Consider the following 15,589-nt stretch of genomic DNA (forward strand, 5'->3'; position numbering starts at 1 on the left):
ACCCCGCTTTGCCACCTGTGAACTTCCCGCCTCCCAGCTGCCCTCCAGAAGCTTCTCCAGCCCAGCCTGCCCAGGTTCCCTCAGGGCAACATGATGCCTTCCCTGGGAGCCCGGAGCAGCACCTGGGCTTCACAGGCAGGACCAGGGAAACAGCCATTACTGGTCCCAGCTTCTCAGCAATTTAACAGAGCATATGCTGGAGTGCAGGCAGAGGAAATGCTACTGGAAGGTCATAGTCCCAGTAAGTTTCTGTGAAGATTGTTACAAATTAGTGTTTCCTCTGGGTGGCAGGGTAGAGCAGAGGTACACTCAGGCCTGTTTGAGGGGAGGTTCAGTACAGCTGGTGAAAAGTGGCATTCTGAAGGTGAAAACTCTCAGAAACCAGGGATGAAACTGTAGCCCCATGAAATGCAGCTAGTGCACTCTCCTAGATATTAGCAGGAGCTCAGAGGCCTCAGAAGCCCAAGAGATTTGTTTGGGACAGCAGTGTGTCTTTTGAAGGGTTAATGGTGGTAGGGCCGGATTTCAGACATCTTTCTTCTTCACTATACTCTTTTCCCACAGTGCCATAGTCGCTGGGGCTGGGGGGCAATTATCTGATGAAATCCAATGCGGAGTTGGGCTTTCAGGTTGTGGAAGTCTGTGGAAAGGTTTGGCTGGAGGCTGAGCTGTGGGGGAAGGTGAGGTGAGATTCCCAAGACTGCAGTGGACGATCATTCAGTTCATACAAAAAGCACTGCTTACATTTTAAGATGCAGTTTTGATCTTCAGCCACTTGATGGCCACATTTAAAAATTTTGTTTCAGATAATGCTGGTGCTGTAGTCCCTAAGATAACGAGCCTAAAATGTCTATGGTCAGAAAACCATCTAGACAGCCTACAGTACAAAAGTATGTTTGTGCATGTGTCTATTTTGACTGTGTAAATATTTATTTCAATAGGTCTCTGAAACAACTGTATAATATAACATGGAGGTGAGGCAGAAGTTTTATACTAGAAGAGGCAATTCAAATTTAACTCTCTGGTCCCATGGCCTGGAGGTGTGGTGGCTCTCTGGCACCACGGCCTTGGATCCCATAGCCATGGCTCACACTGCAGCTAGGATGTGACTGTTCAGAGGCTTGGAATAAATGTAGCATTGCTTGTATACACTTGTACACAACATAATAATAGATATACTATTATAATATTATAATAATATACTAATAGAAATATTATTTCACACAGTTTGTGAAAGAACTAGCTGTGGTGTGAGAGAGTGGCTAGCCAATCCATCTCCTAATTTCAATATTGAAAGAAAACACACTAGAGGACATTTTGAGATATGTTAAGTTTTTGATTTGTAAAGAAATGTGGAAATCCAACGGTAGTTTCAAATGGAAAAAGGCAAGACACTTCATATGGAAAGTGGGTAAAAAATTGGCATTCTGAAATTTTTCAGATTTTATTTTTTCCTAAGTAAAACATTAGATAGGTCAAAATAATTTTTTAGCTTTTGAAAATTTGTGTTTTGAGCCTTTGTTTGAACCCTAAGCCATTCTGGCTGAGATCATGGTCTAGGCCTTTACCTGAGAAGTGCAAACCTGCAATGGTTTTGACCTTTTATTTATTTTGAAAGTATTGACCCTTCAAATGATTCAAGAATATAATCCTAATGGATGCAATTTCCTCTTGGAATTTTGTTCTGATGTGGCAAATTCAAAAGTTGTAGGACCTGCTGTCATTTGTTGTACTAAAAATCTTCTGCTCCTACCATAACCACACGGTTACAGGGGCTCATTGTCAGGATAATGACAGTGTTACTTCAAGCAGCGTGGTTCCTTTTAATTGTTTTGAGAGCACTTTTGACCATTTTATAAAAGGAAAGCAAATAAGTTTATTGTTGCCAAAAGATCTTGGGAATTACAGGGAAAAGGGGCTGTGATAGTACTGAATAAAAAAAATCCTCTATGTTCCTACTGAAATTTGATGAGATCTGGGCAATTAAAAAAGCATACTTCTTTGGATTACTTTAAAAATTCTTGGTGGTATTTTTAAACATTAGAATCTTTGCTTTCTTCTTTCACTCCTTTTTTCTCTTTCCTCATCCTCCAGTGTGACTGTGGCATTGAATACAGCTTAGACAGAGATGATTCCAACCTCTGGTACTCATTTTTGGTTCATTAATTTCTGGCAAAGAAGGGACACTTAATAGGTCTGACGTTCCTGGCTAGGTGGTGATTGATCAAAAGTTAGCACAGTCAATGTTGTTATTTTTTCCAAACTCGTAGTAATGTTATTCCCTAAGAGCCCACAAAAACAAAGCAATTAGGCTGGTCTGATAGGAATGATGGTAGCTAAACCCGCATCAAAACTGAAGATAGCAACTGTTTTAGGAGAAATTATTTTTCCCCTAATTATTTCTTAGGTTGGCTGCAGTCTAGTTAATAAAAGGTAATGCATGTTGTACTTAAAGTACATTATCTGGATTATGCCAACTGTGCTCTTCAGGAATGTGACATTGTGAAATGAGATTTACACACACCTACAGGAATGAGCAGACACTGTATTTATTAGCCTAGTAAAAATACAATCTTATATCAATAACACCCAGACTCTCTCTCCATTTCTTCCTGTTTGTGTTCAGTGTCTGTGTCAGCCTTGTTCTGAGCCAGCGTTGCCAGGTGTACTCGCCAGAGTCTACTCAATTGGAGCTGTGAATACCAGCCAAAAATAGCTAGCACTGATCAGATGCTCCAGCTGAGTTAATAATTCAGAGTGAGGAAGAGTGCATGCAGAAGGTACACACAGCTATTGACTGCTGGAGGTTTGAACTTTTCTGCTGAAGATGAAGTTGTAACTGACATTGGGATGTGGAACACTGGTAACTCTGGGGACAGGCTGGTTATTAAGGAACTGGGTGGTAACTTCACATATTGAGCCTTAAATCCTGCCTTCAGCCGTTGAGCTACCGGGTACTTTCACTCAGCCAGTACCTTTCTTGTGACTTGATGTCCCTGTCTCTGAAGTAGAATGACACTGCTCATGAAAAAGATTAGATATGCCAAACAAAAGCCAGTATTGTTATTATTAACAGGGAAAATATCCCTGTTGGATTGATTTGGGATTTCATAATGTCAGTAATACACTCCTGAATAAAGTGTTGCTGCTGGTATTCAGTGGATGACATTCACCTTTGCACAAATTAGTAGGTTTATGGAGGACTGTTGGAATTGGTGATATAACTGTGCTCCATATACAGATCCATTTCACTGATTTCCCTTTGAATCTGTGAAAGAATCTCTGTGGGTGTTGATCAGGTCCAGAGTATCCAAGACCTACCAAAACTCTGGCAGAACTTTCTGTCTTCATTCGGACATGTACACAACTCAGAAAATGGAGAATGTCCATTTTGGTTTTATCTCAGTAGGATTAGTGTCTTCCTAATTCTGACACAATTTTGCTTATATTTTGAGAAAATTAGGTTTTGAATGAGCCCTGAGAAACTACGCTTTCAGGGTTAATGAAAACAGTAAACAAGTCTGGTTTGGAACCCAGTAAAGCAGTTCTGGATTGCCTGCTGCAGCTGGTAGGCTTCCAGGAGGGATCTGAAAAGGGAAGACTCAACTTTGGTTAGGAATACCGGTGGATGACAAAAGCATGGGAGCCTGAAATGAAGATTTTCTTTTGGAGTCTTCCTATATAATGATAGATGCAGCAGGAGATAATTGCTTTCTTTAGATGTTAATGTCTGACTCATTCTTGCCTGAGCCTTACTTAGTAAAGCTGAATTGTTGGTGCTTCAGAGAGCCAGGGAGCTGTAAGAGGTCTGCTGAGGTTTGAGCTTGAAGGGAGTGAAAGACTGTGTGTTATTTGAGCTTTAGGAAGGAATGAAAAAAATTTATGTTATCTAACTGTAGTGCTGAGTCATTTTAGCCTGGGAAGTGTTAGGAGATGCTTAGGTAAGCTGAAAGATGGAGAAGGAAAATACTGACTCAGGTATTTTCTCGTGTCAGCAAAGAGTCCCTGCTGCAGCATGGGCTGAAATTTAGAAGTGGAGATCTGAAGGGGAACACTATAAACAGCAGATGCTTTAAAAATAGTATCATTCCTTTACTTCTGAGGATTGCCTAAAGTCATAGGAAATCCTGTCATAACTGTCCCTTCTAATTTTTCAACAAGTAATATTCACATCCCTGTTAGTTATTTTCTAGCCTAGTTACATTACTTTGTGCTTGCTAAAGAAAAGCTTGGTTACACATTCTTACCTTAAATTGGCTTCATCTCAAGCAAAAATTTCAGATGCACCTAAGTAATTTAGAAGCCTAATCTGACTGAGATTGAATCACTCCAGTGTTATCTGTGGTCTATTGCTAAAATGAATCAAAATATAATATTATAAATATAATAAAAATATATATATATTAAAAAATATATAATATAATATTTTTCAACTTCTTTGGTTGAACCTTGGTTTCAAGAACCTTGTGAACTTCTAAGTGAATACTTTTCTTCTCTATGTGTAAAAATATTTATTGACCCTTGCCCCATATGATGACATCAGTATGGCTTACCCTTGGTGATGGGAACAGTTTTGGAATTTTCTGACAAAATGGTATGGTGTTGGAAAATGCTTGAACTGGGTCTCTCAAGGTTTCATTTATTACATGTTCAACTGTAATTCTTATGAGCTCTAGTAACCAAGACCTTTACTCTGGGCCTTGAGCACAATTCAGTGTGTGCCTCAAAACTTTGCTTCATTCTCCATTCTAAAAGGGTGTCCAAGTAGTAATTACTTCAGTCTTCTCTTTGCTTTCTGCTTTCCACCTGAAATAGAAGACATATTACATTCCACTGCTTCTTCCAGCTATATACGCTGCATCTCTAGCGTGTCAAGATATTTCTGTTAATGGTTGTAAATAGCTCAACTGTGGGAGGGTTTTCTTTACATAAGTTGTGAAATGGTTTGTTTTATATCAGTTCTCTGCACAAAGTAAAAGAAACAAAGATTTAGAGCAAAATATGTTCTCTTTAGAGTGCACTAGAAGATCTTTCATTCAGGGAACGGGATACAACGAAATTTCCACAAGATTCCTTTCTCCTCCCTTTTCCTCCAGCCTACTGTCTACCCAGTGGGGTGAGAATAGCACCTCACTGGCTGGGCTTGTCCATAGAAGGTCATGCTTAAAGCCTTGTAACTGTAATTATTTCGTCTCCTTTCTCTCCAACACTGCCATGTGAATGAGGTCATAGTAATAAGTGGTTCTAGTCTGGCTCCATAATATCTTTGCTTTATGTCCTAAGGACTTCTGGGATCTGAGCACTATATTTGGGAACTATTAGGTAAGAATCTTTTCTTAAGAATTTAATGACTTTGTTGAATTTATATCCTTATGTGCTTTCTGTCTTTAAGTGTTTATTTCTTCCCTATAATATAAATGCTTCAAATGTCAAGATTCTGATACTGTGTATTCTGCAAGGAGGGTGGGGGGCAGAAATCCCAACTCATCAATTGCAAGTCAAAAAGGTAATGCCCTCTTATTAAATCTGCGTTATCTCAAGCACTGCAATCAGATTCCAATTTGGAAAAATGATTCAAGGCACTTAAACTTTTCTTCTGCCACTATGTTTAACATTTCTTTCTTTTTTCTCTTAAAGTGTCAGGAAGTGGTGCTGAGTTGGCAGCAGTATATACCATCCCAGAGGAGGCTGTAAAGTAAGCGTTAAAAATGTTTAGTCCTGTCTATAAAAATGACTTTTACTGAACTCTAAAAAAGTAGGAACAGAACTGCCTCTTCCAGCAGTTTTTGTGGTTATTTATAGATGTTACTGCATTGATTATTTTCTCATGGAGATTTAAATTCTTACCTGAACTCTCCATCCAAATCGAACACTTTCTTAACCTTAGCTATCTGATAAAAATTACATGAACTCCTTTACATAGAATGAAATTCACCACTGTATAAATTAGTAGGCTTGTGGGAATTATTATTGATTCATATAACTAAATCTTGTGGAGACCTCTTTTTGATGGAGACCTTGCCTTGAAAATTCATGTTACAATTCATCTGTTCACGTGTCTCACCACATAAGTTATTCTAATTAAGGTCTTTCATACACTAGAGTAAATTTAGGAAGCTGTATTAAAAGGATGGCCCTTCAACAGAATGTTAAAATTATTTCCTGCTATTTCTTCTAAACAGAAGATTTATTATTCTAACAGTTATACTGCTTCTGATGCTCATGCATCTTAATTGTCAGCATTATGGTGCTAACATCAATAATGTAATTTAACTTACTAAAGTGGAACATAGCATCCATCAGGATTATTTCAGCCTTTGCTGTTCTCCTGCTAAGGAGAAATTGGGATTTTTTCCTTTTATTAAGACATAATGTCATTTTAAAGGAACATCTACTTTTTGAATGCCATGATATTCATGATAATGACTGTTCAAAAATCCTTTTCCAGTGTTATTTTGCCCTCACAAGATTATTAGAAGTATTTTGTAGTTTTTCTGAGGGTTCAAAATGCCACCGGAGGACAGATGACATACTATAGTATACCGTTACAGTCTAATGTGTTACTTTGTGGTCTCAGGTTGCTTTTCCTTGAGTAGTTGGATACTATCAGTTGTCAGTTCCTCATCTATTGTTTCTTTCCTGCAGAAGCTCAGTAAGTGGGAGATGACAGAGCAGACGTGCTGCCTGTGGCAGGGGAGCAACAGAACTCCAACAGGGATATAAATTATTGGAACAGTGTTCATCTAGGGAATTGCAGACAGACAAAGCAGCTCTGAAGAAATGCATCCCTGTCAAAGACCTTTTTTTTCAGCTGAGGCTTGAATAACAGCAGAAGTAAAAAACAGAGCAATCTAGTGAGGAGGAAAGCACGCTGGAGCCACTCTATGTAAGTATTTTCAAATAATTTCTTACATCATTTGCTTATCATTAGCAGGTTACTAAATGCATTTCTGGGCACAATTTTTCATCTCTGAAGAATGAAAATGGCATTTCCTTGAATGTGATGCATAAGCAGATTATTTCTTTCCTATTCTCTAAATATCTGGAATATTTTACATGAAGAATGGAATTTGAAATATTTATAGGGGAGAAAACACTTTTGTTTTGCCTTCCAGGGATATGCTAATATTTTAATCCAAGCATATAGTGATACTTTGATTATGTGGTCAATTCCTTTTAATGGGACATATTTATAAACAAGTAATCATTGTATTTAAGACTGGGTGTTCATAATTTCTATTTATGGAACTGTTCACATTTCTGCAGTTTTCTTCAAGAGTCAGTTTATGGGAGGGTGTTAATAGAAATAACTTACCTGCATTTACACATGAGCAAATTCAGTATGAAAAATTGGCAACCTGGAATGAGTATGCATAGAGTTTTATGACAGTCTGAGACAAACTGGGTTTTGTGAAAAGTTCTTGTTTCCTTTGATTCTCCGCAGAAAGGTGTGTGTGTGTTTCTTTCTGATAACTAAAGAATAAGTAAATTTTGGCATTACCAAAATTTTTATGGGACCAGTTTTACATGGGACAAATCAACTCCAGACAATGGAAGATTAAGGAACTCTGCATTGTGCTACCAAACTCAGACTGCCATGACAAGTGGAATAAAAAAGATTCATTTGGATTTTCTGAAACCTGGTATTAACCTGCGAATATTTTTCAATATGTTTTCCAAGCAATACTCATTAGCAATGAATTCAAAGCTCACGTGCCTGCTCTAGCAACAGCACTGCTAATTTTTAGAACATTATGGGGTACTGTGGCACTGCACTGGGCTAGATTTTTTTCCATGCTTCATAAAATGATTATGATGCCTTTTGAAGTGAAAAACAGTGGTATAACTTAGCATGAGTGTATCTTCTCTGGAAGAATTTGATTTGACTGCATCTTGTCAGAGGCTCTAGATAAATAGTAATTCGTGTAACTAATAGTCTCATGGAGACCGCTCCTTCTGATGGAAGAAACTTGGCCTGCACATGCATGTTACTATTTAATTGACTGTCTTGGAAATAGCATGACATTCTTGTCTGTACTCTTTCCACATACTCAATGAAGTGGTACTGGTTTCTTTTTTTAAACATAGCTTAACGGTTTTAAGCTCATGATAAGGAAAGTGTCCAAAGAACTTACCTAAAACTTTGTACTGAGCTCAATGCATGCTATGACAAAAGGGTAGCCAGTAATTCACTGAGGAATTAATACCCATTTCCTTTGTTTTCAATGTGATGGCATGTCCGACGACACTGTATCTTTACTGAAATTTTGCTGATTATGGTTAAAACTTACTGCTAATCCCAACAGGCCCTCTCTTGCACTTCTTGCCTTTATTGTTCATAGAGCTTCCCTACTGTAGAGTTAGTGGATAATGTTATTAGATGTTATAAATCTAGGTTTTTACAAGTATTTTCTGCATTTTTAGAATAAATCGAGGACTCCTTATTCAGCCAATTTGAATGATGACAGGGAATTCTTCCTATAATTAGAGCTGACTTGAAATACTTTCCCCTAAAATCAAATAAGTTTCAGCATTGTTATTATTAAATCTACAAGCTACAGCTACTCTTTTGGTTGTATTTGACTTATGTTTAAAAAACAATGTTTCAAGACTAAATTTAGCTAATTTAAAAACAAACCCCTCTAATAGGAATATTACATTTGACCTCTAATTGTCATTTAAATTTTGGCCATTGAACAAAATACAAATACTCCCTATTAGTGCAGTTCTAAATCCAGGAAATTAATTTCTGGCTCAGGGATTGGCTTTTCAAGAAGTACCAGAACTCCTGTTATGTCGTAGTGTAAGTCTTCTGAATTGCACAAAAGAATGAATTGGGGATAACAGGCTGAAACCTGGACAGGTGCTGACCAGGAGAATGCAGCTGAAAAGTTTGACTCCTAGTCACACCAAACATGAATGGAGGACGAAAGAATGTACCGACTGGGATGGAATTAGTCCTCTTGCTAACACCTGAATGCAGTTCTCAAAGGTAAGGCAAAAGATAAGAGTCTTTATTGTCAAAAATTCCCAGTTCAGAGTTTAAGGTCTATTATAAAGTGAATTCACACTGAGTGGATACGGCACTTAGTCCCCTGTTTCAACCCGCAAATACACTTTGTCATGTGTCTATGATTCTATGTTTTTAGGATGATACAAAGAAAAGTGTTGCTTCAAAGACTTTGACTTAAAGATATATAGGAATCAAGGGAAATTCATTTGCTAGTGGTTAACACCAGAGAATAACCTTCTTCCTCCTTTAAATTGTCGCATTACCTAAGTATGTGAAGAAACTCGATATGTGTCAAATGAGTTGCCACATATTGGGCCTAGTATTCAGTTAGCATTTATTAGTGTAAATTATTACTTCAGAGCACTTCTTACACCAGAAGAAAACATATCCCTTAGAACTGACATTTCCGTGCAGAGTACTTAATAATCATGATGCATGCATTGTTCTACTATGTTCCCCTCCCACTTCTACAGAATTTCTGCTTTGCAACCCAAATTTACTGATCAAATAGCCTACCTGATTATATGACTTGTTACAAACACTGTTAGACTGCTTTTAAGTGGTATTAGAAAAAATGTAGGGAAACACAAGCAAGCTAGCTGAGCTGATGTTTAATGGATACAAGAAAGCTCCATATTAAAGACACAGCTTTCAATCCTTTTATTATATCTCTTGTAACCAGTGTTCAGCATTTTGGTATATTTTTGAGCGCAGTAGTGTATCCCCTGTCTTCAACTTTTTAAAAAGCACAGTGGAAACTCATCAGTAAGTCAGATGAAAATATTCTGCAGCCTACAGCTGTTTCTGTGCTACATGGCCTTTTAGTTGCCTGAAGAACAATTGGGGAGTGTGGGAATTGCTTTAGAGAAATCATAAATTGTTTTGGGATTTACTCAACGGATTCTAATTTTGGATGAAGTATGTGATTATGGAAGCACATAATAAGCATTCTCTCCTACACGCACAAAGAGTCTTTCAAATATTTTCAAATAATTCTCTGTTAAGAATACTCGGATTCTGTTGCATTATATCAGCCCAGTCACATTCTTCAGTCATGTTCCATAACAGATTTGCTAATGATGGAGAGTTTTTTCCTTCTAAACAAATAAGCAAACAGAATTCCTACCTGTCCTACAAGTAACACTGTTTTTATGACAACTGCTATGCAGTGGTGCTGGGTTTGTTTCAGGTATGATGCCTTCCACCATTCCTTAGAACACAGAAAGAGAACGAAGAGCACAGTTCATTGGAACCTACCTATAAACAGGCAGAACCTGTTTCTCATGCAGATACTATTGAAGAATTAGCAGAGAAGGCTTGATGGTAGCTGTAGGTGGAGATACTTGGCCAACCTCTCACCCAAGCTTCCAGTGAGCTAACTGAATTAAGACCTTGTCTATGTTAAGGCCCTAGTCCATAATAAGGGACTTGGTGACAGAATGGGAAGAATCTATATCAAAAAATGGCAAAGATGAGAACATATTCTAAAAATTTCTGAGCCATGGTAAACATGAGGAATTTTTCTTAGTTTAAGGAAGCAGATAAAAGTTTATTGCATGTAACACTTTTTTTCAAGCACTTTTAAAATCATGAACAAAACTATCATTCAGTTGGCAGTACTTCTCAGTGTCCTTCATTAATGCAAAGAGGTAAAATAAAAGCACGGAATTGAGTGGAGAGATCCAAAGCACTGGTTCATGCCTTTCATATGTAAAATATACTATAAGGTTCATATTTAAGTTTTCTGTAAGCATAAGTGAATTTTCTCCTGCTTCTATCCTTATCCCTGTATTTTTCAGTGACTATAAAATCAAAAAATGTGGTTATTAAATATATGTTTTGCTGTTGTATTCCACTTCCATATATAGATATCAAGACAGCTAGAGATTACTTAATGACAGCCTTTTGGTCCAATGAATGTGCCAGTAAAGGAAACTAAGTGTGCCTCTTAATAAAATGGCTTTTAAGCATCCTCAAGGACACATTAAAGTGATCTCTTTAGAAGTCATATTTAGTAAGCTAATTAGCATGATCAGAGTGTGCATTCCTTCCTTATGATTAACTTCATGGCACTGAAAGGAAAACTCTAGGTAAAAGTCTTACAGTGACACTAAATACATAGATTCTTATATTCTGTATTGGAATGCATGACACACTGGCTACAGTTTAAGTAACTGTTTAAAGTATTTTAAAGCAGCAAGGACATAATTCAACTTAAGCTCTCACTTTTCCTCAACTGAAATACACAGGGCATTAAACAGCTTGGGCAAACAGTCTGGAAAGTTGTATTGCGGTTCATCTTGTTACACTTGGTGCTTTTTATGTAATGGTGATTTCTACTCTGTTTTACTCAGTAAAGCTGGGACTTCAGCTTTTTAAGGAAAATGTAAAAATTTACATTATCTAATCTTCAGTATTGTGATAATCTATTTACTGTGAAGCAAAGATAAAGCGTAAGTAAGTGATAAGGATCACTTTCGTCTCACTCTGTAAAGTTTGATATCTAAGAGATTAAGAATATTACCATATTAACCATAGGAAAAAATGTTACTGATGGCTTTTTTAATTTTTAGAAACTGAAATATTAGTCATGTGGCCTATCTCTAATGCAGTTGCATTGAAGTAAGTTGGCACAGTGATATTTTTATAGCATCCACATGAACATTGCTCCAAAGGTGCTCAGGGTATAATATCAGTACTCATGCTCAAGCATACTGTTTCCTGTAAACCAGTATGACTGTCTATCTCAGTTTAGATGACTGAACTATACTTAAATTATTGGAAGACAATAGCCTTTGGTGATACAATTTTGATTGTAGTAAGATGTAAAACCAAATGTTATATTCCTTAGAGTTTGGGGCTGAAACAGATGAAACAGTGTGGTGTTACTTAATACAGCATACAGAGTTTGGGCAATGAATTCTTCAGCAGAATTGCACAGCTTAAGTATTCTGTTTTCTAGTGTATCTGATGTGGTGTACTGATGGTCTGCTCTTCGTAATTTGCTTGAACAGAAGTCTTGTTTCAGTTACGGTGAGATACATCAATGTAGCTCCCAGTAATACTCTCTGATTTCTATTTTATGTCTGGTTTATGTCTATCAATCTGTCTCCATTTGGAGATCTCTCCATGTTTCCTCTTGTCACATGGCCATTGAACTGCTTGAGAAATTACTTCTAGTTGAAGACATACTAATATATTTCTTTAGATGAAACTCTCTACTCATTTTCAACCACCAGGTTCATATGAAAATGGGTGGAATTTGATAATTGAAATAGCTTTAAAAGTATAATTCCTGGGACATAATTATTATTCTAGCCTTGAAAACAATGATGAAACAGACTGTTAATGAGCTTACTCTTAAACGTTTGCCTAAAGAGTCGTTCAGTTATTTAGGCTGAAGCCATTTATTAAAGTTAGCTGTTATTAATATGGCTAAAAAGAACATGTAGAGATGTTTAAGGGTAGTCTTATCCACCTGAACCTTAAAAACATATGTGCCAAAAGGGATGGAGCAGACACTGGTGAGAAATGAGAAAGAAAAATGTCAACAAATAAACGAGGAATTGTTTACATGAGATGACTTGCTTGGTCTTGAGACCACAGCAGCGAGGACAGGTATAGCAGGTGTTTCAGTCCCATTTCAAGAGGACTGGAGTTCCAGACTTAGTCATTGGGAATACCTGAAATAAAATAAAAATAACTTTAATTCCACTATTTTTTTTCCACCTAATGAACAATAATGCTATTAAAGACATACGTAGGTTCCGCTATTTCCTTAAAGTCCCATGAGAGCTCCTGTTTTCCTTTTATAAGAGTTGACTCCTGATTACATAGTCCTGGTCAGGTCAGTGAGGAGTCCTTGTTTTGAGGAGTAGCCATTTCTGTAGGAGAAAATCCATGGGCTAATTCTGAAGTTATGTCATTGTTTTTTTTTTTAGACTGGCAGACAGGGGAAATACAGTTTTTTAGTCTGTGCCATGGAAAAATGTGCTTATAGCCTTTGCATAATAAATTCAGTCTTCCACGAGAGGGTGGGAAACAAATCACTTGAGAAAAGTGCTGGCTGGAGATAGAGCCATATCTTTTTTTCCAGATAAATATGTAGGTAACAGAAAAATGTGAGGTGCAGGCTGCACCTCCACTTCCTACTGTGCATCACTGGTCTTGAGAGTGTTTTCTGGTGCATCATTACCAGTGGGTACATTTACTGGGTGCACCTACGTTCAAATTAGCAGAGGCTGCTTTACCTTGCTGTAAAAATGCTGTCAAAAGCATACACTAGTTTATTTATTGGTGGCTTTAAGGCAAGGTATTACTTGGTTTCACAGCTTTGACGGTGCCCATACTTCCTTCTGAAAAGGCACTGTATCTTGAAGACTGGTGGAGTTCATATCACCCTACTTCAGGGTATAAAATATAGTATGGGTTTTAGGATTCCATCCATGCAAAGGTAAGTAGGAAACAATGATCTAGGGCCATAATGCCGAAGTCATGTGGAACAAACTGAACTGAAACAAGTTCAGAATATTTTTCAGTTTTGAAACAAAAATAGGAATGTGCTGTATAATGTAATTCTACACTATAAAAATACTAGTTTTCTAAAATTAGATGCCACAAGAAGATATTGTCCAAGCAACAGACTAATGATGCTTTATTTGCAAAATAATAATAATTATTAACTACTTAGAGGGACTAAATTGCATTGCTTTCAGTAAGACATTATTACTGATGTATTTGACATTATGGGACTGTAATAATAAAAAATAAGATTATAATGAAAATACAGATTTCCATCCAGACTCCTGGTTTCTATGCATTTTCCAACTGTGGTCATTAATGTCTCTTTAAAGAACTAGAACACTTGAAGAAAGACCATCATTTAGGCTTTAAAGATGACAAATAAAACAAAAAAACCCCACACCACCACTAGATCAGTATACCAAGGATGTTTTTGCTATTAAATTAAATCTGGAATCAGAAGAATTGTCCTGATAGCTTTTAGAACTTGAGTTGTTTTCTTTCTTATTTAAAATACAAAGTTCTCTGTGAATTTTACCAGAGAATGCTACTTTATGGTACACTGTAATTAAAGATTACTGTCTCTGAATTTTGTCCTACAGAGCAGGGAAGGGGAGAATGCAATTATATGTTCCATCTTTACTACCGCATTCCTTGGAGGGTTCCATATGTTTACCTTTATCTGACTTTAGAGTTTGTGCTTTTGTGGTTGCTGGCAAGAACAGTTGAATTCTTTCATGCCTATTGCTTTAATAAGGAATGTGAAGCCACATACATAATAACACTAGAACACAACAGTATGAAGCACAAATAATGCCCGATGAGGTGCATATCTTGAGTAGGGATCAGGAATGCTTTGCACCCAATTCTTTATTTGGACTGTTACACTTAAAAATTCCAAAAGGGGGCAATCTTACCCTCTGCCTGAAAGTCTATAAATGTAATTCACCTGAGAAAATACAGCACACTACCTTCTAAGTTCTCATTTACCTTAGAAAACTGAAGGTTAGTGCAATGATAAAAACAGCTTTTAGGGTTTGGTTCTGTTTTTGAAAATCGAATTTTGAAAGTGTCACTGGATTTTCAAACTTTATTAACTGCAATAGTATGAATACATGTGATCACTCTCAAAATGTGATGGTTAAAATTATCTGAGGCCCTTACTTGTAGAGAGGAATCATGCTGTTGAGAAAGAGAACCATAAAAAAAAATTATACACTTAAGTTGCTCTTGGACATAAATCAAACACATTTATGATGGAGATTTAGGGAAAAACAGAATCTCAAACTCATCCTCTTTTTCCAGCTGATGGCCACTTATGAATTTAAGACAAAACATGTATACTGTCTTGGAGGAATGTAATGGTAGCCAAATTAGTGCAAGTTGGTTTTTATAATTTCTCACCTTTCTGTAGTGTAAGTAAGAGAAACAAACTGTAGCCTTTTGAAAAACAAACCTTCAAGAAATGTGCTTGCCATTCATTTTTAGGAACTTTTAAATTATATATAGCATTTTCTGTAAGAAGTATGCATATTTTCTTTCTATGTGCTTTCTAAATAATGTGTTGTTACCCATCTGTTGTAATTTGATGGCAACAATAATTTAACTATAAGAAAATATGTCATGTATATGGTATATATATCTTCATCTACTAGCTGCCAAAAAAATAGTATTTCTGTAAATATTAGAAAGCCAATATTAAGCCAATATCCTTTGGTTGAATCAAAAGGATGTTGGAAAGGAAGGTTGTAAGGAACTGATGAGAAGCATATTTGCTCTTGACTGTGTATCACAGGATGCTGAAGTCACACCCTTTCAGTTTTCTCCAGATACCATAGAATCATAGAAACATGGAATGATTTGGGTTGGAAGGGACCTTCAGGATCATCCAGTTCCAACCTCCTGCATGGGCAGGGACACCTCCCACTAGACCAGGTTGCTCAAAGCCCCATCCGGCCTGGCCTTGAACCCCTCCAGGGATGGGGCAGCCACAACTTCCCTGGGCAACCTGTTCCAGTGTCTCACCGCCCTCACAGTAAAGAATTTCTTCCTAAT

General features: G+C 37.0%; 1 protein-coding gene across 1 annotated transcript in view; it reads left to right on the top strand.

Moving 5' to 3' along the window:
• Positions 1 to 6,762: 6,762 nt before the first annotated feature.
• The window catches only part of ANKFN1 (ankyrin repeat and fibronectin type III domain containing 1), a 136,869-nt gene continuing 128,042 nt past the window's right edge, over positions 6,763 to 15,589 (top strand). Inside the window, exon 1 of the mRNA XM_074607752.1 lies at positions 6,763 to 6,886. The gene's annotated coding sequence lies outside the window, so the exon portion shown is untranslated. The remainder of the gene's footprint in view (positions 6,887 to 15,589) is intronic.

This window comes from Larus michahellis, chromosome 14 (genome assembly GCF_964199755.1).
Source record: "Larus michahellis chromosome 14, bLarMic1.1, whole genome shotgun sequence".
Taxonomy (NCBI): domain Eukaryota; kingdom Metazoa; phylum Chordata; class Aves; order Charadriiformes; family Laridae; genus Larus; species Larus michahellis.